The sequence below is a fragment of the Somniosus microcephalus genome, chromosome 12 (assembly GCF_052327205.1).
Source record: "Somniosus microcephalus isolate GS21.2 chromosome 12, FLI_Smic_1.0, whole genome shotgun sequence".
Taxonomy (NCBI): domain Eukaryota; kingdom Metazoa; phylum Chordata; class Chondrichthyes; order Squaliformes; family Somniosidae; genus Somniosus; species Somniosus microcephalus.
This window is the reverse complement of record NC_140998.1, coordinates 192,211,224-192,235,174: the sequence shown is the minus strand read 5'-3', so window position 1 is coordinate 192,235,174 and position 23,951 is coordinate 192,211,224. Positions and strand designations below refer to the sequence as shown.

At 48.5% G+C, this 23,951-nt stretch overlaps 1 pseudogene across 1 annotated transcript in view; it reads right to left on the bottom strand.

Moving 5' to 3' along the window:
• Window positions 1-3,967: 3,967 nt before the first annotated feature.
• LOC147109811 (histone-lysine N-methyltransferase PRDM9-like) overlaps window positions 3,968-23,951 on the bottom strand; it is a 38,451-nt pseudogene continuing 18,467 nt past the window's right edge. Inside the window, exons 9-12 of the transcript XR_015080155.1 lie at window positions 17,564-17,631; window positions 15,397-15,587; window positions 12,157-12,159; window positions 3,968-5,677 (exon numbers count right to left, since the gene is read on the bottom strand). The product of XR_015080155.1 is annotated as a histone-lysine N-methyltransferase PRDM9-like (transcript). The remainder of the gene's footprint in view (window positions 5,678-12,156; window positions 12,160-15,396; window positions 15,588-17,563; window positions 17,632-23,951) is intronic.

Here is a 23,951-nt window from a genome sequence, read left to right as displayed (position 1 = left end):
CCTCCGAATCAACCCCGTCCCACACTGATCACTGACCCACAGCTCCCTTACCTATTCTACCAGTTACATCCTCAAAAAATTCCAGTAAATTATTCAAACACGATTTACCTTTTGTAAATCCATGTTGACTTTGTCCGACCCTGTCACTGCACTGGAGTGTCCGCCTAGATTTTTGTGCTCAAGTCTCTGGAGTGGGACTTCCCACAACCTTCTGACTCAGAGGCGAGGGTGCTACTTACTGAGCCACTGGCTGACACATTGCCAACCCACCATTTTAATGTATTATTTATTCATTCATGGGATGTGGGCGTCGCTGCCAAGGCCAGCATTTATTGCCCATCCCTAGTTGCCCCTTGAGAAGGTGGTGGTGGGCCTTCTTGAACCGCTGCAGTCCGTGTGGTGAAGGTGCTCCCACAGTGCCGTTAGCGAGGGAGTTCGAGGTATATTCTCAACGAATGTACATTCCATGGAGAGTTAAACACGCCACAGGAAAAGTGGTCCATCCGAGGCCAACTGAAGATGTTAAGGAGATTATTACATTAAAAGAAGAGGCTTATAATCTTGTGAAGAATCGTAGTATGTCTGAGGATTGGGAGAGATTTAGAAACCAGCAAAAGATGACCAAAAATTGATAAAAAGGGAGAAAATAGAATATGAGAGTAAAGTAGCAAGAAATATAAAAACAGATTGAAAGAGCATCTACAAGTATGTAGGAAGGAAGAGAGTAGCAAAAGTAAACGTTGCTCACTTAGAGGCTGAGGCAGGAAAAATTCGAGTCTCACTCCACAAACTTCAGTACATAATCCAGGCCGACACTCCCAGCGCAATACTGAGGGAGCGCCGCACTGTCGGAGGGGCAGTACTGAGGGAGCGCCGCACTGTCGGAGGGGCAGTGCTGAGGGAGCGCCGCACTGTCGGAGGGGCAGTACTGAGGGAGCGCCGCACTGTCGGAGGGGCAGTACTGAGGGAGCGCCGCACTGTCGGAGGGGCAGTACTGAGGGAGCGCCGCACTGTCGGAGGGGCAGTACTGAGGGAGCGCCGCACTGTCGGAGGGGCAGTACTGAGGGAGCTCTGCACTGTCGGAGGGGCAGTACTGAGGGAGCACCGCACTGTCGGAGGGGCAGTGCTGAGGGAGCGCTGCACTGTCGGAGGGGCAGTAATGAGGGAGCGCTGCACTGTCGGAGGGGCAGTACTGAGGGAGTACCGCACTGTCGGAGGGCCAGTGCTGAGGGAGCGCTGCACTGTTGGAGCGGCAGTACTGAGGGAGCGCCGCACTGTCGGAGGGGCAGTACTGAGGGAGCTCTGCACTGTCGGAGCGCCGCACTGTCGGAGGGGCAGTGCTGAGGGAGCGCCGCACTGTCGGAGGGGCAGTACTGAGGGAGCGCCGCACTGTCGGAGGGGCAATACTGAGGGAGCGCCGCACTGTCGGAGGGGCAGTGCTGAGGGAGCGCCGCACTGTCGGAGGGGCAGTAATGAGGGAGCGCCGCACTGTCGGAGGGGCAGTACTGAGGGAGCGCCGCACTGTCGGAGGGGCAGTACTGAGGGAGCGCCGCACTGTTGGAGGGGCAGTGCTGAGGGAGCGCCGCACTGTCGGAGGGGCAGTACTGAGGGAACGCGTACTGTCGGAGGGGCAGTACTGAGGGAGCGCCGCACTGTCGGAGGGGCAGTACTGAGGGAGCGCCGCACTGTCGGAGGGGCAGTACTGAGGGAGCGCCGCACTGTCGGTGGGGCAGTACTGAGGGAGTGCCACACTGTCAGAGGGACAGTACTGAGGGAGTGCCGCACTGTCGGAGGGGCAGTGCTGAGGGAGTGCCGCACTGTCGGAGCTGCCGTCTTTCGGATGAGACGTTAAACTGAGGCCCCGTCTGCCCCCTCAGGTGGACGTAAAAGACTCTGCAGCCTCTATTGGAACAAGAGCAGGTGAAGTTATCCCAGGTGTCCTGGGTTAATATTTATCACTCAACCAATAATCACTAAAAACAGATGGTCTGGTCTTATTTTTAATCTATTCATGGATTTATGGGATGTGAGCGTCGCTGGTAAGGCCGGCATTTATTGCCCATCCCTAGTTGCCCCTTGAGAAGGTGGTGGTGAGCCGCCTTCTTGAACCGCTGCAGTCCGTGTGGTGAAGGTACTCCTCCCACAGTGCTGTTAGGGAGGGAGTTCCAGGATTTTGACCCAGCGACGATGAAGGAACGGCAATATATCTACAAGTCAGGATGGTGTGTGACTTGGAGGGAAACTTGGAGGTGGTGGTGTTCCCATCACATCACTGTTTGTGGGAGCTTGCTGTGCGCAAACTGGCTGCTGTGTTGTCTACATTACAACAGTGACCACACTTCAAAAAGTACATCATTGGCTGTGAAGAGCTTTGGGATGTCCCGAGGATGTGAAAGGCGCTATATAAATGCGAATCTCTTTCTTGTCTATGGAACAATAGCGTCCCATCCCTGGTCAGTCCCTGGACACTCCTGCAGGGATCCTGCAGGACACTCCTGCACTGGGCCCTGGGTGCGTCTCTGCTCCGGGACACGGCTCCTTCCGCCCAGAAGGGCAAGGGCAGCAGGCACATTGGAACACCATCACCTCCAAGTTTCCCTCGAAGTCACACACCATCCTGACTTGGAGATACATCGGCCGATCCTCCATCGTCGCTGGGTCAAAATCCTGGAACTCCCTTCCTAACAGCACTGTGGGAGCACCTTCACCACACGGACTGGACCCAGTACATTTAAAAGAAAGACTTGCATTTATATAGCACCTTTCACTACCACCAGACATCCCAAAGTGCTTTACGCCAATGAAGTATTTTGAAGTGTGGTCACTGTTGTAATGTAGGAAACGCGGCAGCCAATTTGTACACAGCAAGCTCCCACAAACTGCAATGTGATGATGACCAGATAATCTGTTTTCTAGTGATGTTGGTTGAGGGATAAGCGCTATATAAATGCAAGCCTTTCTTTCTTTGAATAAGGTTAGATTTAAAAAAATAGAAAATAAATTTATATTTAAGAAATTAAGATCATGTTTTTTTAAATCAAATAGATTACAATAAAATTAAAGAGGGGTTAAAATGAGCTAATGTTTTTAAGTGTGACTAAGTGTAAGAGGTTGAAGTGAATGAGAAGTTTGAGTGGAATGTGAAAGTGCTGCTCAGGTTGAACTGGGCTGAATGTGGGTCCTGGGCCTGAGGCTGGGGGAGGGGAGAGGAAGGGGACCTGGGCCTAGTCTCCAGGGCCCAGCCCGCCCACTCATTCCCGCTCCCGGCGCCTCTCCGGCCCCACTTACCCCAACTCCGGGGCCTTATCGGCGACTAGCAGGTGCCCACTCCCAGGGCGGCTCTTTCTCCGCGTCTCCGGCGGGTTTTTTAAACCCGGTTTTCTTCCTCTTTTAAACAACAAGAAGCCGCTTTTCCCCCTCACATGGGCGCCGCCATCTTCCCTCCGGCCCCGTGTCCCCGCGCTAAACCCACCGGCCGGCGCACCTCGCCCCGCCAACAAACCTTCCGCCTGACTCCCCTCGGATCAGAGGCAATTCAGTCATTTTCAGAATAAAAAGAAAGACTTGCATTTATATAGCGCCTTTCACGTCCACCGGACGTCTCAAAGCGCTTTTCAGCCAATGAAGTACTTTTGAAGTGTAGTCACTGTTGTAATGTGGGAAACGCAGCAGCCAATTTGTGCACAGCAAGCTCCCACAAACAGCAATGTGATAATGACCAGATCATGTGTTTTTGTTGCACCCACTATTAGAGCATGGGGAACTTAAACAGCAGAAGAGAGGAGACTGGGGGAGAAAGAGCAAAGGATGGCAACGGATGGCCAAGGAGCTCCCTCGGGAGCTGCCAGCCCAGGAGCCATCTTGTAAAACAATTGATCTTTCACAATTTTGTGCCCTCGACCGCTATCTATAACCGGCTGGAGGCTAAAATATATTAGCATTAAATAAACTGCTCAATGACAATGAATCAGATCACAATTTGCTTGTTTAATAATGTTTGAATAACTCTGTACACCAACATAGATTTTACTTGGACAATGTAGACACATCAACCAGTTTGCATGGAAATATTTTAAATACAATACACAATAATACAAATTAAATCACATTTCGGCCTGTCGAGCCTGTGTCAAATAAATTACACATTTCAACCAACTTTACAATTTTCAAATTCAGCTTCTGCTTAAACTCTTGCCGACACTTTCTTAAACTTTGAAAACTACAATAACAACATTTTACTGAACATCTGTTCACGAAATCTCATGGGCAACAATTTTTCAGTCACTATATTTATTAACACAGTATATTTTGTGATAGGCACCTTTACCAACACAGATTTAATCAGACTGCATAAAGACAGCATCGATCCCAACGATCTCTCACCATCAGAATAAAGGGGCTGTGACAGCTCGGTGGGACAAAGACTCACGGAGATTAAACACATTCTGCAGATGCTGCAGTTTATATCAGAGGGAACATTTTGAAATCCCAGTCAGAAGATACAATTTCAGAACGAGAGGATCAGACATTAGGCTACAGCAACAGAGCCCCAAATCTCCAATCCTCACTGGGAGCGAGGAATTGTGGAATTTACCCTTATATTCCATCTTAATCCACACACAAATATTATCATAAAGAGTGAAAGGTAAGAATTATAAATATGAGTAATATTTGAGATAACTAGTGGTTATTGAAGGCCATTCAAATAGAAAGAAATATTTAAACTTAGTCAAATTATAAATTGGTTACCGTTCTCTTCATTATGTTTCGGAACATTTTCTCAGGTGAATTTTGAAAGCTGTTGAATCCTTGAAGAATTCCCCACAATGACGGCAGGTTTAAAAGCACGTGTGAGCTTTCAACTGATAGATGTAAACAAAACTCTCTCCACATTCAGCACATTTATACGGCCTCTCTCCTGTGTGGATCCGCTGGTGTTTGTGGAGGTCCCCTGTCTGTGTGAAACTCTTTCCACATTCAGCACATTTATACGGCCTCTCTCCTGTGTGGATCCGCTGGTGTCTATGGAGGGCCCCTGACTCTGTGAAACTCTCTCCACATTCAGCACATTTATGCGGCCTCTCTCCTGTGTGGATCCGCTGGTGACTATGGAGGTGCCCTGCCCGTGTGAAACTCTCTCCACATTCAGCACATTTATACGGCCTCTCTCCTGTGTGGATCCGCTGGTGTTTGTGGAGGCTCCCTGCCTGTGTGAAACTCTTTCCACATTCACTACATTTATATGGCCTCTCTCCTGTGTGGATCCGCTGGTGATTATGGAGGTGCCCTGCCTGTGCGAAACTCTCTCCACATTCAGCACATTTATACGGCCTCTCTCCTGTGTGGATCCGCTCGTGATTATGGAGGTCCCCTGCCCGTGTGAAACTCTTTCCACATTCACTACATTTATGTGGCCTCTCTCCTGTGTGGATCTGCTGGTCTAGGTGAAAATCTCCTGATTTTATACATTCTCTCCTGTGGACAGTTTGTGTGAACGATCCCTGCCCATTTTTGCGTTGTGCAAGATACTTTATGCTGGAAGGAGGAGATTGCCCTGCTGAAATTTGTCCACTGGATTCTGGATGTCTTCTGATGTGTTTCTGAAGAAAATCTGCAGTGGTGAAAGCAACATTGCAATGTGGGCAAGGATGGCACTCATCTCGGTGCACTTGTTGCCCTGTTGGAGAAGGAAGAAAGAGAAATTGTCAGTGCAATGAATCATCTAGAAGTATCTTTTGGTAGTACAATTTGTGGTTATTTCAGTGTAAACGCAGGGCTCTTTAGATGTTAATATAGTGAATTTAGAGCCTCCTCCAGTGAATGAAGTGGTGAGGGGGGAATCATCAATAGTGTGTGGAGATTTAAAGGGCAGTCCCAGCCCTGCTCACAGCCCCCAGACACAGCCCCGCCCCCCAGTCCTGCCACAGTCCTGCCCCCAGTCCACAGTAACAGCCCCGCCCCCAGTCCAGTCACAGCCCCGCCCCCAGCCCACAGTCACAGCCCCGCCCCCAGTCCCAGACCCCACACCCCAGTCCCAGAGAGAGAGAGGGGCAGAGACAGAGAGAGAGAGAGAGTGGGGCAGAGAGAGACAGCGAGGCAGAGAGAGAGAGTGGGACAGAGAGAGAGAGTGAGGCAGAGAGAGAGAGAGTGGGGCAGAGAGAGAGAGAGAGTGGGACAGAGAGAGAGAGAGTGGGAGAGAGAGAGAGTGGGGCAGAGAGAGAGAGAGAGAGTGGGGCAGAGAGAGAGAGAGTGGGGCAGAGAGCGAGAGAGTGGGGCAGAGAGAGAGAGAGAGTGGGGCAGAGAGAGAGAGAGAGAGTGGGGCAGAGAGAGAGAGAGAGAGTGGGGCAGAGAGAGAGAGTGGGAGAGAGAGAGAGTGGGGCAGAGAGAGAGAGAGAGAGTGGGAGAGAGAGAGAGAGAGTGGGGCAGAGGAAGCTGGGGGCGTGGAGAGAGAGGGAGAGAGATTCGGGCAGAGAGAAAGGCAGAGAGGGAGCAGGCATCGAGAGAGGGGGGAGGCCGAAAGAAAGCAGAGATTGGAGGGGGAGAGAGCGAGGGAGGGGAGAGAGAGAGGGAGGGGTGGAGGTCAGGAAGTTGGGTCGGGTAAGGAGGAGGTCATGAAGTTGGGTGGGGTGGGGAGGGGGGTCAGGAAGTTGGGTGGGGCGGGGAGGAGGTCAGGAAGTTGGGTGGGGTGGGGAGGGGGTCAGGATGTTGGGCGGGGAGGAGGTCAGGAAGTTGTTTGGGGGGTGGGAGATGGTCTTAACCCACGAGGGTGATCCCTGTCTGTTCCAAGTGAGCTCTGTTCTGTCTGGAGTACGCAGTCAGAATGGCTCGAATTACACTTTGCAAAGTCACTGATTACGGAGGCTGGGAGGATCTAATTACACATTCCAGAGAAACTGCTGGGTGTGTCTTGTCCTCCAAAGGGACCAATCAGCAATCAGGACTTGTGATCCAAAGGAACCAATCAGAGCTTTAGGTGTTGCAAATAAACACATCCTTTAAAGAATACTGTAGTGTATGTACCCATCTATCTTTAAGGGAACTATTGAATGTAACCGTTCACCTTTAAGGGAACTACTTTAGGTGTGGCACTATTTGTTTGGCTTCTGTGTACTGTAATACCGATAGTGACCACACCAGTATATAAGTGTTGTGGCATGATTGCTGGGGCAGATTCGCCCTAACCTCCGATAGTAAAGACCTGTTTGTTTGTTACTTCTGAAGTCTGTGTATTTATTAACTGCACAACCCACAGACTTTACAGTGGCGACGAGTCCGATCGTACCCTGCGGCAAGACTACCAAAAGCAACGAAGAGCGTCGAAGAGAGACAACCGCCCTCGTCGTGCTACCAAAAGAAAACACGAGGCTGCAACATCAGAAAGCAGGAAGACTAACAACAAAAGCGTATCAGCAACAGGCACTGACTACCCTTCTGCCACGGTGCGGAGTGAGCCGACCAGCAAGAAACAAGGCGGCCGAAGAGACTGTGAATAGGGGAAGGTGTGGAAGTATCCGGAGGATAAGGGCAGAGCACTCGACCTCGGTCGAGGGGGAGCTGTGCCGGCCAAAAGTCGGGTCCAACGGCGTCGGGTGACAGCCGGACAGCGATCGGCGGGAAAAATCCGGGCAGCGACCGCAGCCACGAAGCGCTGAGCCTGCGAGTAGGCGCGGGAAGAGAAACCCAGCCGCAGCCGGGGAGGGAAACACCGGTCTGCGAGAGGGCTGGGGAGGCGAACGGGAACCGTGCGGGTGAGAGCCTGCGAGGAGCCAGTCCAGCGGCTGAGCTGTTCTCCACCAACGGGGTACTCAGAGCCGGCAAAACCGAACGTGCGGGAGTGGGTGAGAGACACAGCCGAAAACGGGGTGAGAGACTGCGCGAGAGCCAGTCCAGCGGCTGAGCTGTTCTCCACCAACGGGGTACCCAGGGCCGGTAGCACCGAACGTGCGGGTGAGAGAGCGACAGAGCCGGGTACGGAGAGAGAGACTGCGCGAGAGCCAGTCCAGCGGCTGAACTGTCCTCCGTTAACGGGGTGTACCCAGCGCCGGTAGAGCCGTGCGGGCAGGAGGAAAAGACATAGCCGAGTAAGGGGAGCTGTGCGGTAGCCAGCCAGCGGCTGAACCTGTCCGCTGTGGGGGAAGCGTACCCCTTCCACCGGGAAGAAACGCGGGAAGCCGCCATTAGGCGGAGAAGACGCCAGAAGCGGGAAACCGCCATTGAAGTGGGCGGGGCGAGAAAGGAAGAGCGGGGAACCGCCATTTTCGCGGGAAAACCGCCATCTTGATTGACATACCGCCATTGAAGTGGGCGGGGAGAGAAGGAAAGAGCGGGAAACCGCCGATTTCGTGGGAAAACCACCATCTTAGAAACAAACAAATAAATAAGAATACTTAAAGAAATACTGGTGCTGCTCCCAAGGGAAGAAAGATGCCTAAGCGAGGGAATATTAACGACTTTAATTCTGAAATAGAAGACTGGGCCACGTACGTGGAACGCATAGAGATCTATTGTGAAGCCAACAAAATAGAGGAAGACGACAAGGCGATAACATTGCTAAACTCGATGGGGGCAAAAACATACGGGCTCTTGAAGCATCTAATAGCACCAAATAAACCAGCGGATCAGACCTTCGAAGAGATTGTGGCTGTGCTGAAGGACCACTTGAACCCCACACCGCTGATGCTGGCTGAACGATTCAAATTCTACGCAAGAACGCAGAAGAAAGACGAAAGCAATGCGGAATACTTGGTCGAACTGCGTAGGCTAGCGAAATACTGCCAGTTCGGAGGGAATCTGACAGAAGCGCTGCGGGACAAGTTCGTATGCGGATTGTCCAAAGAAGGGACGCAGAAGCGACTACTGGAAGAGAACGACCTCACACTGGACAGGGCTGTCCTTATAGCTGCATCGCACGAAGCCACAGCAAAAGGAACGGCGGAAATGCAACTAAAGGCGGCGGCACTCGGGGTGGACCAAATTACTTCAAGCACAACAAAATGCTACCGTTGTGGGAAGACAACGCATGACCAGAATCAATGCTGGTTTAAGAACCAAGAGTGTAGGAAGTGTGGCAAACTGGGTCACATCGCGAAGGTATGCCGGTCCGGGAAAAAGACCAATAATCAAAGGAAGCCACCACCAGAAAAGTACAACAAGGTACACAAGGTGGCTGAGAAGAGTTCAGACGAACAGAATTCAGACTCAGACCCAAACAACCAGGAGCTGGGTAGTCTGAGAATCCACAATGTGGGTAAAGAAACGGATCTACAGGCCATCTGGGCCATACTAAAAATAGCTGGAGTCCAAGTAAGAATGGAGCTGGACACTGGATCAGCTCTATCAGTCATCAACCAAAGGGACTACCACCGGCTATTCTCTCGCATACCTTTAAGAAATACCAAGTTCGTATTACAGACATACACGGGGCATAACGTATACCCCGTGGGGAAAATAAGAGTCAAGGTGAGAGATAGGGGTAAAGAACACCCAAGAATGAACTTGTACGTATTATCTGAGGGAGGACCACCACTTCTAGGACGGGAGTGGATTAAGAAAATAGACATGGAATGGCATTACCTAAAAGCCATAATGAGGGAGGACTCGGTGCAAGCTATTAGCTCAGATTCTGGAATGGATGATGATAAGACCAAGTCGGAAATGGAAGACAAGGCTAAAAGGGACTTGCCGACGATGGGAAAGAAAACGAAGACATGCAGAAGGACTTATGTGACCAAGAAGAATAAAGCTGCAGAGCAGAACTCCAGGTTGACAGAGAATTCTGAGCCTGTTCAAGCAAAGGATTCATCCATGACGGAAGAACACCGAGCTCGGACGCAAACTTATGTCAAAGTACGACAACAATTAGAACAGTTGAGTGACCGTCTCGTACAGGAGATGAAAAATATGGAAAAGTTCTGGGACACCGAATGGGGGAACCTGGAAAGACTACAGAGACAGCTAGCTCAAGCAGAGAGCGACCATAGAGCCATCGTGGTCAAATACCAATCACATTCCCCTGAGGCTGTTCAGGAACTAGAATATTTACAGAATGAACCAAAGGAAGAGGAATCTTCAGGGAGCCAGGATTTTATTCCAGTTCTTCTCTACGACTCCTTACAAGCAGAGTGTGAGAAGTTGAAAGAACAGTATGAACAGGCCCAGGCTACAATTCTGGAGGGGGTTAACTCGGCAGCCTCCGAAAAGCTAGTTTCAGTAGAAGCATATGAACAACTAAAGGTTGAACATGAGCAAGAAGTCCAAAGGCTGCAGGAAATTCTTGATGAACTCAAGGCCAAGACAGACTCATCGATAGAAGCTCCATCCATAGATGAGCAATTGGAGGTGAAAATCATGGCAGAGCATGAAAGACAGGATGTCCAAGAACTTATAAAAACATTGAAGGACACCCAAGACAAGTATGAGGCGGCAATGACCGAGGTTCAACAACTTGAAGAACAGATTCAACTGGGAATCCTTTCAGTGGAAGAACAGGACACTGTAAGAATGGTCCCTGAACATGAACTAGAGAGCATCAGGGCGCAACTTTGCCGAGCGCTGAAAGCCAAAGTTCAAGAGGAACGTAAGGTGGAAGTATTGGAGAAAGAGGTGGATGAAATGGAGAAGACTCTGATCCACCGTGTTCCCAGGGAAGAGTTAACGGTCGGCCAACTCCTTCATATGCTGAAGGACAAGACTCGGCAAGGGGAACAATCTGAACACGAGCTTCAATCTTCAGGGGGAACGAGTTCGGAGCTCTCAAAAGTCACAGAGATAGCTGAGGTGGCAACACAAATTTTACAAGGATGCCAAAAGTACATTGAATCACGTCAAGGTGAACAGAAGAATGTGGAAACCGTTATTTCAGTAGAAGGGTTAAATAGCCTGATAACGCAATTACCGATGGGAAGGAAGGTATTGAACTCACAAATGAGGTCCGTCGTGAAGGAATGGCAGATAACCCAGGAAGAGCGGGATGAATATGAATGCATGAAGAAGGCTTTTCAAGAAAGATGTTTAGGGAAGGAACCACCGTCAGCTAACGTCCAGACGGGTGAGGAGGAAGAAGAAGTCTCTCTCGCTGGCCTAACTCAGGACGAACCTGAATATTACCATGACCTGTTGAGTGACACTGAATATTACGAGGATGTGGTCTGCCCAGCTTGTGATGAAAACTCTCAAAGTGCTGAAATCCGGATGAAGCACTTAAGGTCTAAGGAACATAGAGAGTTGGTGGCACTACAGCTGGCAGCCGAGAAAGGAGCTCCGAGAGTTTCAAAAAGGCAGAAAAGAAAAAGAAGAAGCAGAAGATAATAACTGTCTAAAATATTAGCACTTCTACCAGTCCAGGCGGGACATTACGAAAGGAGCTAAATTAGTTGAAAAACTGGAAAATGTCAAGACAGCCAGTTGGTTGTAAAAGTCCGCACTGCTGGTTCAACAGGACGAAAGTTCAAGCTGTTACGTCAAGAAAAAAGCTATGGAGGAGTCACGCTAGCCAGGTGAACCGGCTACACCAAAGAAATGTTGTTCGGAATGAGTCAAGATCAGAGACTGAATCTATGAACTGTTTCCGCAGAGACTGAACCTGTGAACTGTTTCCACCGAGATTATATTTGTAAATTGTTTTATATGACATTGACTCCACCGAGATTATATCTGTAATTTGTTTTATAGGAATTTGAAGATATGTATGTTTAATGGGGACTCTGTAAGTAATAAGCTAAAAAGGGAGGATTGTAGTGTATGTACCCGTCTATCTTTAAGGGAACTATTGAATGTAACCGTTCACCTTTAAGGGAACTACTTTAGGTGTGGCACTATTTGTTTGGCTTCTGTATACTGTAATACCGATAGTGACCACACCAGTATATAAGTGTTGTGGCATGATTGCTGGGGCAGATTCGCCCGGACCTCCAAATAGTAAAGACCTGTTTGTTTGTTACTTCTGAAGTCTGTGTATTTATTAACTGCACAACCCACAGACTTTACAAATACTACCAAAGATTTCAAGGTTCATACATTCAGTCTTTGAAATCCTCCAAGGAACAAGGTAGATATCAATACTCTTTCAATAACTTTTATAAACCAGTGTGAAAATCAGTTTTCTTAAAACAGGACAGAAAATTAAACAGCAAGTGTTGAATAAAAGAGCAGGGGAACTGGCTGGGAGTTGCAGAGGCCCCAACAGTGCAATGAAGCTCACTGTATCTTTATAAATAACAACAACAACTTACATTTATATAGTGCCTTTAATGTAGTAAAACGTCACAAGGCACTTCACAGGAGTATTATAAGGAGAACAACCCCAGCTTCTTTAGTCTCTATACATAACATAAGAACATAAGAGTTCTGACGAAGGGTCATCGACCTGAAACGTTAACTCTGTTTCTCTCTCCACAGATGCTGTCTGACCTGCTGAGTATTGCCAGCATTTTCTGTTTTTATGTTATATTATATAAGAACAATAAGAATTAGGAGCAGGAGTCGGCCATACGGCCCCTCGAGCCTTCTCCACCATTCAATAAGATCATGACTGATCTTCGACCTCAACTCCACTTTCCGCCCGATCTCCATATCCCTTGATTCCCCTAGATTCCAAAAGTCTATCTATCTCAGCATTGAATATACTCAATGACTCAGCATCCATAGCCCTTTGGGGCAGAGAATTCTAAAGATTCACAACTCCCTGAGTGAAGAAATTCCTCCTCATCTCAGTCTTAAATGGCCGACCCCTTATCCTGAGACTATGCCCCCTCGTTCTCGACTGTCCAGCCAGGGGAAACAGCCTCTCAGTCTACCCTACAATCGCCCTCAGAATCTTATATGTTTCAATGAGATCACCCCTCATTCTTCTAAACTCCAGTGTATGGGCACAATCTACTCAATCTCTCCTCATAGGATAACCCGCTCATCCCAGGAATCAATCCAGTGAACCTTTGTTGCACCGCCTCTAAGGCAAGTATATCCTTCCTCAGATAAGGTGACCAAAACTGTGCACAGTACTCCAGGTGTGGTCTCACCAAAGTCCTGCACAATTGTAGCGAGACTTCCTTAATCTTGTACTACAGCCCTCTTGCAATAAAGACCGTCTTGCCATTTGCCATCCTAATGGCTTGCTGTACCTGCTTGCTAACTCTGCTTCCTGTATGAGGACACCTAAATCTTTCTGAACACCAACATTTAATAGTTCCTCACCATTTAAAATATATTCTGTTTTTCTATTCTTCCTACCAAACTGAATAACCTCAGATTTCCTCACATTATACTCCATCTGCCACCTTATTGCCCATTCACTTAACCTGTCTATACCCCTTTGCAGGCTCTTTGTGCCCTCCTCACAGCTTACTTTCCCACCTAGTTTTGTAACGTCAGCAAACTTGGATACATTACACTCGGTCCCTTCATCTAAGTTATTAATATAAATTGTGAATAACTGAGGCCCAAATATTGATCCTTGCGGCACCCCACTAGTTACAGCCCGCCAACCCGAAAATGATGCGTTTATCCCTACTCTCTGTTTTCTGTCCGTCAACCAATCCTCTATCCATGCTGATAAATTACCCTCAACCCCATGAGCCCTTATCTTGCATAACAACCTTTTATGTAGCACCTTATCGAATGCCTTTTGGAAATCCAAATTTACTATCTACCCTGCGAGTTACATCCTCAAAAAACTCTAATAAATTTGTTAAACTCGATTGCTCTTTCATAAAACCATGTTGACTCTGCCTAATGATATTACAATTTTCTAAATGCCCTGTTACCACTTCCTTAATAATGGATTCCAGCATTTTCTCGACAATTAATGTCAAGCTAATTGGACGGTAGTTCGATGTTTTCTCTCTCCCTCCTTTCTTGAATAGCGGTGTTACATTTGCTACCTTCCAATCCGCTGGGACTGTTCTAGAATCTAGGGAATTTTGGAAAATCACAACCAATGCACCCACTATCTCTGCAGTTATCTCTTGTAGAACCCGAGGATGTAGGGGTCCAGGGGATGTGGTGGCTTTTAGTCCCATTATTTTCTCAAGTACTTTTTCTCTACTGTTCTTAATCATTTCCCTTCCTTTCATTTGCCCCTTGGTGCCCCACTATTTTTGGTATGTTTTTTGTGTCTTCTACTGTGAAAACAGATACAAAATATTTGTTTACGGTCTCTGCCATTTCCTTATTCCCCATTATAATTTCTCCTGTCTCAGCTCCTAAGAGATCAATGCTTACTTTTGCTACTCTCTTCTGTTCTACATACTTGTAGATACTCTTACAATCTGTTCTTATAGTTCTTGCTACTTTACTCTCCTATTCTATTTTGTCCCTTTTTATCAATGTTTTAGTCATTCTTTGATGGTCTCTAAAGCTTATTACTATTCTTTGCAACATTATAAGCCTCTTTTAATTCTCAACGGAATGTATATTCACTGATAATATTGGAATATGTTTTTAAATGTTTGCCACTGCTTATCTACCATCAGTTCTTCTAATCTAATTTCCCAATCTACCATAGCCAACACACCACTCATACCTATATAATTGGCTTTATTTAAGTTTAAGACACTAGTTCAGACATAAGTATTTCACTCTCAAGCCCAATGTGATATTCTATCATATTATGATCACTCTTTCCCAGAGGATCCTTTACTATGAGATAACTGAAGCCTCCCATCCCTGGTATGATTCTGGTAAATCTCCTTTGCAACCTCTCTAAGGCTTTGACATTCCTTCTAAAGTGTAGTGCACAGATTTGGGCACAATACGCTAGCTGAGGCCTAAACAGTGATTTATAAAGGTTTACCATAATTTCCTTGCGTTGGTACTCCATGCCTCTATTGCTAAAGCCTAGGGTCCCAAATAATTTATTAATAGACTTAACAATATGCCCTGCCACCTTCAAAGATTTGAGTATGTGAATCCCAAGGTGTCTGTTGCCTCTCCTCAGTTTTCCTTCCAAAATGCATCACTTCACACTGTTCTGCATTAAATTTCATCTGCCATGTGACTTCCCATTTCATTAGTCTATCTACATCTTCCTGAAAACTTCTACTATCCTTTTCACTGTTTATTACGTTTCCAAGCTTCGTGCCATCTGCAAACATTGAAATTATGCCCCCAATTGTCAAAGTCCAGATCATAAAGAGCAGGGGTCCTAATACTGACCCCTGGGGGATACCACTGTATACTTCCCTCCAGTCTCATAAACAACCATTCAGCACTACTCTTTGCTTTCTGTCTCATGGCCAATTTTGAATCAACGCTAACATTCCCCCTTTGATCCCATGGTCCCATGGGCTTCAATTTTGCTAACAAGTCTATTACATCGCACTTTATCAAACACCTTTGAGACTGTAACAGAAAACAAATGATACTTTGGCTACAGTTCCCAATTTTGGTCAGAATCCTTACATTTTGGTTCTTGTTTTGCCACCGACATTGTGGTCCATTTGATACCGAGTTCCTTGGCATATTCATCACCATACCAGACCAGCAGCTCGCACCGAGGAGGAACAGTCTTGCAGGTCCTGTAATAAATTTTGCCGCAGTGCTGAAAGGCTACAAGCTTCTGCTCCTCCTCCTTTCTGGCACAGTTAACAAACCTGGAACATAACATACAAATATTTAAGTGGCCAAAAATAAGTTAAAATTGTGAAATGAATACAGAATGTAAAGCATATTAGTATAGTGAGTTAGAATGAGAGAACATGTCCCCAGCCATGGGCAAATTTCAAATTCAAACATACTGTCAGGAGAGGACACTCAAGGGTAGATTTTGCCGAACCTGTTGGGAAGAAGGCGGGACTTCCCCTTTCGGGTTTTTGACCCGCCTACTTCGACGTCCGGCCAATCGACGCAATTTTCCCTTGATTGACCTTGTTGAGCCCGCCCAGCGGGCTCAGCAGGCCAATTAAGGGCCACCCGGCAACAGGTGACGTAACAGACTGAAATTTCATCTGTCAGGAGTTCTTGACAGATGAAATATCAGTGTTTTACAGCTGTTTGAAGCTGTGAAACACTGACACTCTGAGTTCTAAGCGGAGTCCTTCTATGCAGACTCAGTTAAAACTGTCACCAGCACTCAAAGCTGAAGACTGTCACTTTTGACAGATCGCAGCCGTTCAGCTTTCAGTTCCGGCTGAGTGATGGACTCCCGATGGCTACAGGAAGAAAGGCTGTTAAGATAAGTACAGGTAAAAGTTCTTTACACACTTTAGACACACCAAACACACTTACCTTCGCACTCATGCACCCATCACTTACCTGAGCGCCGATATCGCGACCCCTCCAACTACTTCAACCCGACGGCCCGCCTCACTAACCTGGCGTGATTTGGAGCCGTCAGGAAACCCACACGAAACCCCTCAAAATAGGGATTAGGCTAAAAAATGCCTGTTAACTACCTGTTAATAGGCAGTTAATTGGCACTAATCCCTTCCCGCCTGGTTTCGGCGGGTCCCAGTGCTGGGCGGGTACCCGCCGCCCCTGAAACTTACATGGGGCTGGGTATTGGGCGGGTTGGTGTCGGGGCCCCCAAATTTGGGATTTCCCCCCCCCCCACACATGCCTGAAACCCCGCCTGACGGCTCCCCGAAAATCTAGCCCTCAGTGTAGATACGAAAGATAATGGGAAAAAATTCAGTATCGCCCCGTTTGGGGCGCCATTATTGGCCGTGAGCAAAGTTTAGCGCCTGGTGCTAATCATCGCCTCCGACAGCAAACTTGGCTTTCATCGCCCCTGGAGGTGATTGGAGCGCTAAATCAGGCACTTCACACCTGTCTTAAGGCGCAAAGGCCGAGGAGCGAGGCGCTACCTCAGAGTGCTGGCGAAGCAAGGAAGGGCAAATCAAAATAAACCTGCAAAGTGCTGCTCAGTACTCAAAACTCCTTCACACAGCGTTGAATCTCCCCAGAAGTCTCTCTCTCTCTCTCTCAGAATGCGTGGTGCAAAAATGTCAGACAAAAAAAGGCAGCAAGCGGTCGCCTTTAAATAGCGCTCCCCTAGTCCCCTTCTGACAGCATAACGCTCCCCTCAACCTGTCGTTGCTAGCGGCAGGTGGTAAAGCAGGGGGCGCCACTCAATATCCAGTCCAGGGCACTAACGTGGCGTTGCGCACTCGACTGACGTCACTATCTGCCGGCGCAGGAGATCGTGGCGGTAGTGTTTAGCGCTGCTGCAAAATGTCTGCTTAATTTAGCGAGCGGCGCAAACATCGTCGCACCCGGGCGCTAGTTGCTTTGCGCCCCATTAGCGCCCTCTTAAGGCACTAACGGGAGGCGCAAACAACTGAATTGTTCCCCCAATGGCCCCAATATTTCCAAGGAGGGAGTGTCTGACAGGGGGTGGGGGAGGTGCAGCGATCCAGAAATATGGGTTTCCCGGAGTTCCTGCTGAAATTAACGCCTCGAGCTGATTGAGAATTTTGGCTCGTTTTCTCGGCCACAGCCACCCAGAATGAGGCTGACTGGCTGTTGGGTGGGATATTGTACTGGATGGATCAAATGAAATGGGACAAATGATCTTCTTCATCCGTTACTATCTTGTGATCCTCACTATATGGTATCAGTCTTCCCTCACCTCATCCAATTTGATGTAGATTCATCCTTCGCATCAATGTATTCAAAATCCCTGTTGGATTTGCTAATCTGCAGAAAGGTGTTTTGATAAAAAGACTGAATTAATAAAAATTTTAAAAGCAACTTTATCTTTATATTAGGCTTAACACGTATTGCAAGATTCTAGTACATAGCCTCCCAATTCTTTGAGTAAAAATTGACCTTCCTCTTACCTGTGTCCTGTGATTATACCTTTTCATCCGAGTGCCCAGATCAGCATGATGGCTGGGACTGAAATGATGTAGCATAGGAGCTCAAAAAATAGTATAATGGTGCTGAACAGTTTCAGGAAGCTTTGTAAAGTCGGGAAAGGTCCCTGAATTACTGCATTGTCAGAGCGCCAAGGATTTGGCAACTGCTGTTCAATGCATTCTGAAACTAGGAATGATGAGAGTTGGTTGAGGTGACACCTGACTCACCTCTGTCCATAAATACAATGACAGCAGGCTCTGGGAATCTCCTGGAACTGCTTTAATAGGATAATACCTGAATTAGAGCAGCAGGACTAAATTAATCAGAAGATGAACAAAGTACAAGGGACTGGAACGTAGGCTCATTCTTAGTTGACCTTGGCTCCAGTACAAAGCCATTGGATTAAAATGATAACAGCTACAAGGCCATCCATTTCCAACAGACTCTATTCCTCAAAAACAGGAGTGGGGAATCAATAGACAGAGGCCTAGAAATTGGATAAGGCCCAAAAACAGGTGCGGGCAGCACGATGTGCCCACGCCCGTTCAAAGTAGTGCAGGCAGCACATAAAATTCATGCTGCCTGCTCATTATAATGATTGTAGCACTGAAATGTGCTGCTGATTGTCTTAGTGCTGATTCAGGGGCCAATATTGGGTGGAGTCTAGTGGCCAATAAAGTTTGTTCAAGGCTCTAATACAGGGGAAGTGCTTTTTTGCACAAACACCTCATTGTCATTGTGGAGAAAACCATGGCCCAATAGCCAAGAAAAAGGGCAAGGAGATTTTCTGATGTGGCACTGGGGGCCTTGATCCTGGAGGTTCTATGACATCCTCAGGTCCTCTACCAACAGGGGGCAGGAGGCCCGCGGACACAAGAAGGCTGTGGGTGGAGACTGCTGAAGCCGTCAGTATGATGAGTGTTGGATCCAGTGCTGCAAAATGTTTAGTGACCTCACACGACTGGTCACGGTGAGTAAATGCATCTTCAAATACCATATCCCACCATCTGTGCCATTAATCGCACACACTGTTCAATGCACCACACCCCCACCAACAATCTCTAGCCAGCACCACTCATACCTCACACACTTACCACTGCTGCAAGACTTACACCCACATCTCACACCTTGCACAAATTGCCAGCTATTCAACCATGGCAGGCACATCACCCAAACATATTGTACCACACTCACTGACACTTCCTGATCTCTTGCAGGCCAAGTTGGCGCACAACCTCCGGCAGCACCAGCAGATGGGTGAAGGTTCATCGGTTGGCAGTACTGTCAACAATGGCAAACGGCGATGACGAAGTCCAGCACCGCCTTCAGTGTGCCAGTGCAGCCTTCGGTCGCCTCAGGAAGAGAGTGTTTGAAGACCAGGACCTCAAACCCGGCACCAAGCTCATGGTCTACAGAGCAGCAGTGATACCCGCCCTCCTGTATGCCTCAGAGACATGGACCATTTACAGCAGGCACCTCAAAGCACTGGAGAGGTAACACCAATGCTGCCTCCGCAAGATCCTGCAAATCCATTGGCAGGATAGGCGCACCAACATCAGTGTTCTCGCTCAGGCCAACATTCCCAGCCTCGAAGCTTTGACCACGCTCGATCAGCTCCAATGGACAGGTCACATCTTCCACATGCCCGATACGAGACTCCCAAAACAAGCACTCTGCTCGGAGCTCTGACACGGCAAGAGGGCCCCAGGTGGGCAGAGGAAATGCTTCAAGGACACCCTCAAAGCTTCCTTGAAAAAGTGCAACGTCCCCACCAACACCTGGGAATCCCTGGCCCAAGACCACACAAAATGGAGGAGAAGCATCCGGGAAGGCACTGAACACCTAGAGTCTCTTCGCCGGGAGGAAGCGGCAATCAAGCGCAGGCAGCACAAGGAGTGCACGTCAACCCAAGCACCCCAGCCACCCGTCCCTGCAAACACCGTCTGCCCCACCTGTGACAGAGACTGTAGGTCCTGCATTGGACTCATCAGTCACCTGAGAACTCATGTTTAATGTGGAAGCAAGTCATCCTCGGTTCCGCCTAAGAAGTAAGAAGAAGGGTAAGTCAGAATTGAGAACCTCATGGACTTGAAGGAAGTAGAGCTCGCAATAATTGTTGGGGCAGTGACAGAGTCCGTGGTGAGCGCGGAAGTGAAAAACATTGCTGATGATGACGGTATGCTTATACCTAATCCTTCTTCTCACAGCCCACTATCCCTCATCCCACAATCTCTTTTCACTTGCATGCTGCTGATGGTGTATGCATGGATATCTGGATTTCCCTCCTACTTCAACACAACCCAACCCTTGTACATTTCTCCTTTCAGATACCCAAGCACTGTCAGTAGCCCAGCCTGTCTCTGAAGTTCTGGAGGAGGAGAGTGATGGAGGAGAAGAAGACACAGCAGCACTGGAACTGACACTCGCAGACACCAGCTCAGCAAATGGCACTGCCCGTACTTTAGGTGGTAGTATAGAGGCAGGATCTGCACGTGGTGAATCACCAGGCATGAGTGGGCTGCAGCCAAGCCAGGGGGAAAGTGTAGCTCGGGTGCCAGCTCCCCGCAGGATGAGATTATGCACGAGTTCTGCTGCACAGGACTCAGATGATATTCTCGATGGGGTAGCCTTCAGAAGAAGGGTGATGGGCATGCACACAGAAATGCTTGGTGTAATGGCAAGCCTGCCAGAGAGCCTCTGGTCAGTGTCAAGCAGCATGGAGGAGTCCGGCTCCAATATTATGGGTTTTTGTGTTGGGTTTGGAGCCCATGATTTCCAGGGTGGAAATAATGGGCAACTCAATTAGATAACTTGTTGACCCAACCGTGATGCTGGGTGTGATGGGCGAACTCACATTTCCATTGTAGCACAACAGAAGCGACCCAACGTCTCACTGCTGCAGTGGAAGCGCAGACTGCTCTCCTGCAGTCTCAACTTGTTGCCCCGCAAGCTCAGACTGATGCCATTGTGGCTGGGTTTACGAGTGTGGAAAAGTGCTTGCAGATTGTCACAGCAGTCCAGCAATCTGTGCTCCAACAGGTGGCTAATAGTGCTGAGGCCCCATCCCGAGGGAGTGGCAGTGGCCCCGTGGAGCAAGAACCTGCTGTCCTCTCGCAAGAAGACAGCATTCGTACTCCCACCACTGCCACCCTGCCAGTGCACTTGCACCAGCCAGCCCAGACTTCTGCCGCCCATACCAAAGTGGCGCAGTCTATAGCCGGGCTTTCTAGGGCCAGAGCTGCTCAAGGTCGTCCTGCAGGCCCATCTGTAGTCTCCCCACTGAAAGTCAGCAGCTTTCCACCAGCTGCTGCAGCCACTGGGGGAGCACTTTGTAGGAGCACTAGAGTAGGAAAAGGCACACTTAAGACAGACACTAAGGTAATGCACAAGGGTGATTAGTTGACTTTGTTCTTTTGATTTGAATTTGATAAATTTATAAATTATGTTTGAAATGTGTGTTTTGTGCTGGCTCTCATTTCAGCTTTGTGCCCAGGAGGACGCTGTGATGTTCTGTGACAGAGGGATGGTAAGATGGGGAAGTGGTGAGCAACGGGGATCTGGGGTTTCACTCACTGCAACCAGAGTCTCTTGAGGTGCTCATGGACAGCCCATCTGGATCGGGGATGTGCTGCCTGCCTGCTCACTTCCTCCTCCTCCTCCTCTCTTATTTATCAGGATAGCATCTTTGTTATCAAGATAGGCTAAAAGAGTTGGGACTCTACACTTTAGGGAAGCGTAGACTTAAGGGGAATTTGATTGAGGTTCAGAAGATAATGAAGGGGTGAAGGGAATGATTGTGTTCCAGCTGATAGTTTGTTTAAATTAAATAGGTTAGGAAGGACTAGGGGTCACAAATTTAAGTTGTATAAGGCTAGATCTAGGTTAGATGTCAGGACGAGGTTCTTTTCCCATAGAATAGTGGACCTCAGGAACAGGCTGCCGTCTCGTGTGGTGGACACGGACTCGCTGAATTCTTTCAAGTGAGAGCTGGACTTGTTTCTGGCTGGGGCAGAGATCACCTCTTACAGACGGTAGATACTGCAGGGAATTCAGGACCAGAGTGACCTCCTGGACTAGTTTCAATCACCTAGTTAGGTTGGAAAGGAATTTCCCAGATTTTTCTTTCCCAAATTAGCCTTGGTAATTTATGGTTTTGGGTGGGATGGAGTGTATATATTGTGATACACAAGGCATCGCAATTGTATGGGACAGGCTTGATGGACCCGTGGTGGCATGGGCTGTGCCCTCATGTGGACAAGTTGTGGAGCATGCAGCAGACCACCGCGAAATGGGAAACCCGCTCCGGCCTGTACTGGAGGGCTCCTCCTGAGCGGTCAAGGCAGTGGAACTGTTGCTTGAGAACCTCAATGGTCTGCTCGATGAGACTCCTCATAGCAGCATGGCTGTCGTTATATGAGTGTTGGCCATGATTGGTATGGTTGTGGAGGGAACTCATCAGCCAGGAGCAGAGTGGATAGCCCTTGTCCCTAAGCAGCCACCCTCGGGTTTGACGTGGTGGTTCAAAGACTGCTGGCAAAGCGGTCTGGTGCAGGATGAAGGCATCATGGCTGCTGCCACGATACCGGGCATTCACCATCATGATGTGCTGGACATGGTCCCACAAGTGCACATTAAGTGAGTTGTAGCCCTTGCAGTTACAGAGTATCTCAGGATTGGTATGTGGTGCCCGCAAAGCCACAAGTGTGCAGTCGATGCCACACTGCACCATGAGGAAGCCCGCTAGCCTGGCAAAGCCACATGCACGCTCCTCCTACTTCTCTCTGTTTGGAGAGAAGACAATGAAGTCCCTTCTCCTGGAGTAGACAGCTTTGTGACTTCCTGGTTGCAGCGATGGACAGCAAACTGGGAGATGTTAGCTAAGTCTCCTGGTCCAGACTGGCGAAAAAATTTAGGGCCACGGTGACTTCAGGGCCACTGGGAGAGCCGCTGAGCTCTAAGACTGCATGTTCAGCTGCAGGAGGAGGCAGAGTTCTGTGACTGCCTCCTTGGTGAAGCGGAGCCTCCTAATACACTGCTCCTGGCTTAAGCACAGTTAGAAGAAGTGCTCTTGGAAGACCTCCGCTCCATCTCCGTCATACTCGAGCACGAGGGGGACTGCAAGTAGAGACCCCATGACTTGGAGCAAGTGGTGTGAGCAGAAGCCTTTAAATGAGTAGCAAGGTCCCTGTCACCTCAACATTAAATAACTATAGAAAGCTCCAAACAGCCGCACAAATTGTGCCAGAGCCAGGACAGATCAAAAAGCAAGTCAGCTGTAAGTTGTTGATGATACCTTTAAATAGCAGACCTGGGAGGTCCTTCCTGCTGCTGAACGTATAGTCAGCTGGTTGTGATAGGGAGAGGATGCAAAATGGAGTAGCATGTCAAAAATGGCAGATATTGTGTCAAACCAGCATTCGACTCTCATTGGGCTGGATTTTCCAAGCCCCGAGGAGGCAGGCATGGAGGCAGGACAGCCGGTAAAGTAGCAGAAATGCCAGGAGGCGGGAAGATGTGCTGCTTCAGGTCCCGTCTCCTGGAGGCGGGAAAGGCATTAAATACTTTTAACTGCCTGTTAACAGGCAGAAAAAAGGATTAGTGCCATTTTACCTTCACAGCTGAAGGCTTCCCGACCTCGGAGAACCACGCCAGGTTGGAGGTGACATGGAGGAGGTCTTCGGCGGTCGGAGGTACCTGGAAGTAAGATGTAGAGGTGAGTGATGGGTGCAAGTGTGGAGTGGTAAGTATGTAAGGTGAGTGACAAGTGTAAAAAAATGGTCACTTACCTTGTTTTCTTCCTACAGCCTTCATCCTCTCTGGATTGGGAGACCCGACATTCTCCGTGTCGATTTCACAAACTGGCTGTTGGATCCTCCGAACAAACAGCCATGTGAAATCCACAAATTGAAAGGTTTGATGAGTCCTGGACATAAGTACTCATCAAACTACAGAGAATGTCAGTGTTTGACAGCTTCACAGAGCTGTCAAACGCTGATATTTTTTCTTTCAAGAAGTCTTGACAGATAGCACGTCTGACGTTGACGTGCTCTGTCAGTGACTTCCTCCCTAATTGGCCTGCTGAGCCAGCAGGGCGGGCTTAACAAGGTCAATCAGGGGAAAATCCTTCTGGTTGGTCAGACGAGGGTAGAGATGGGACA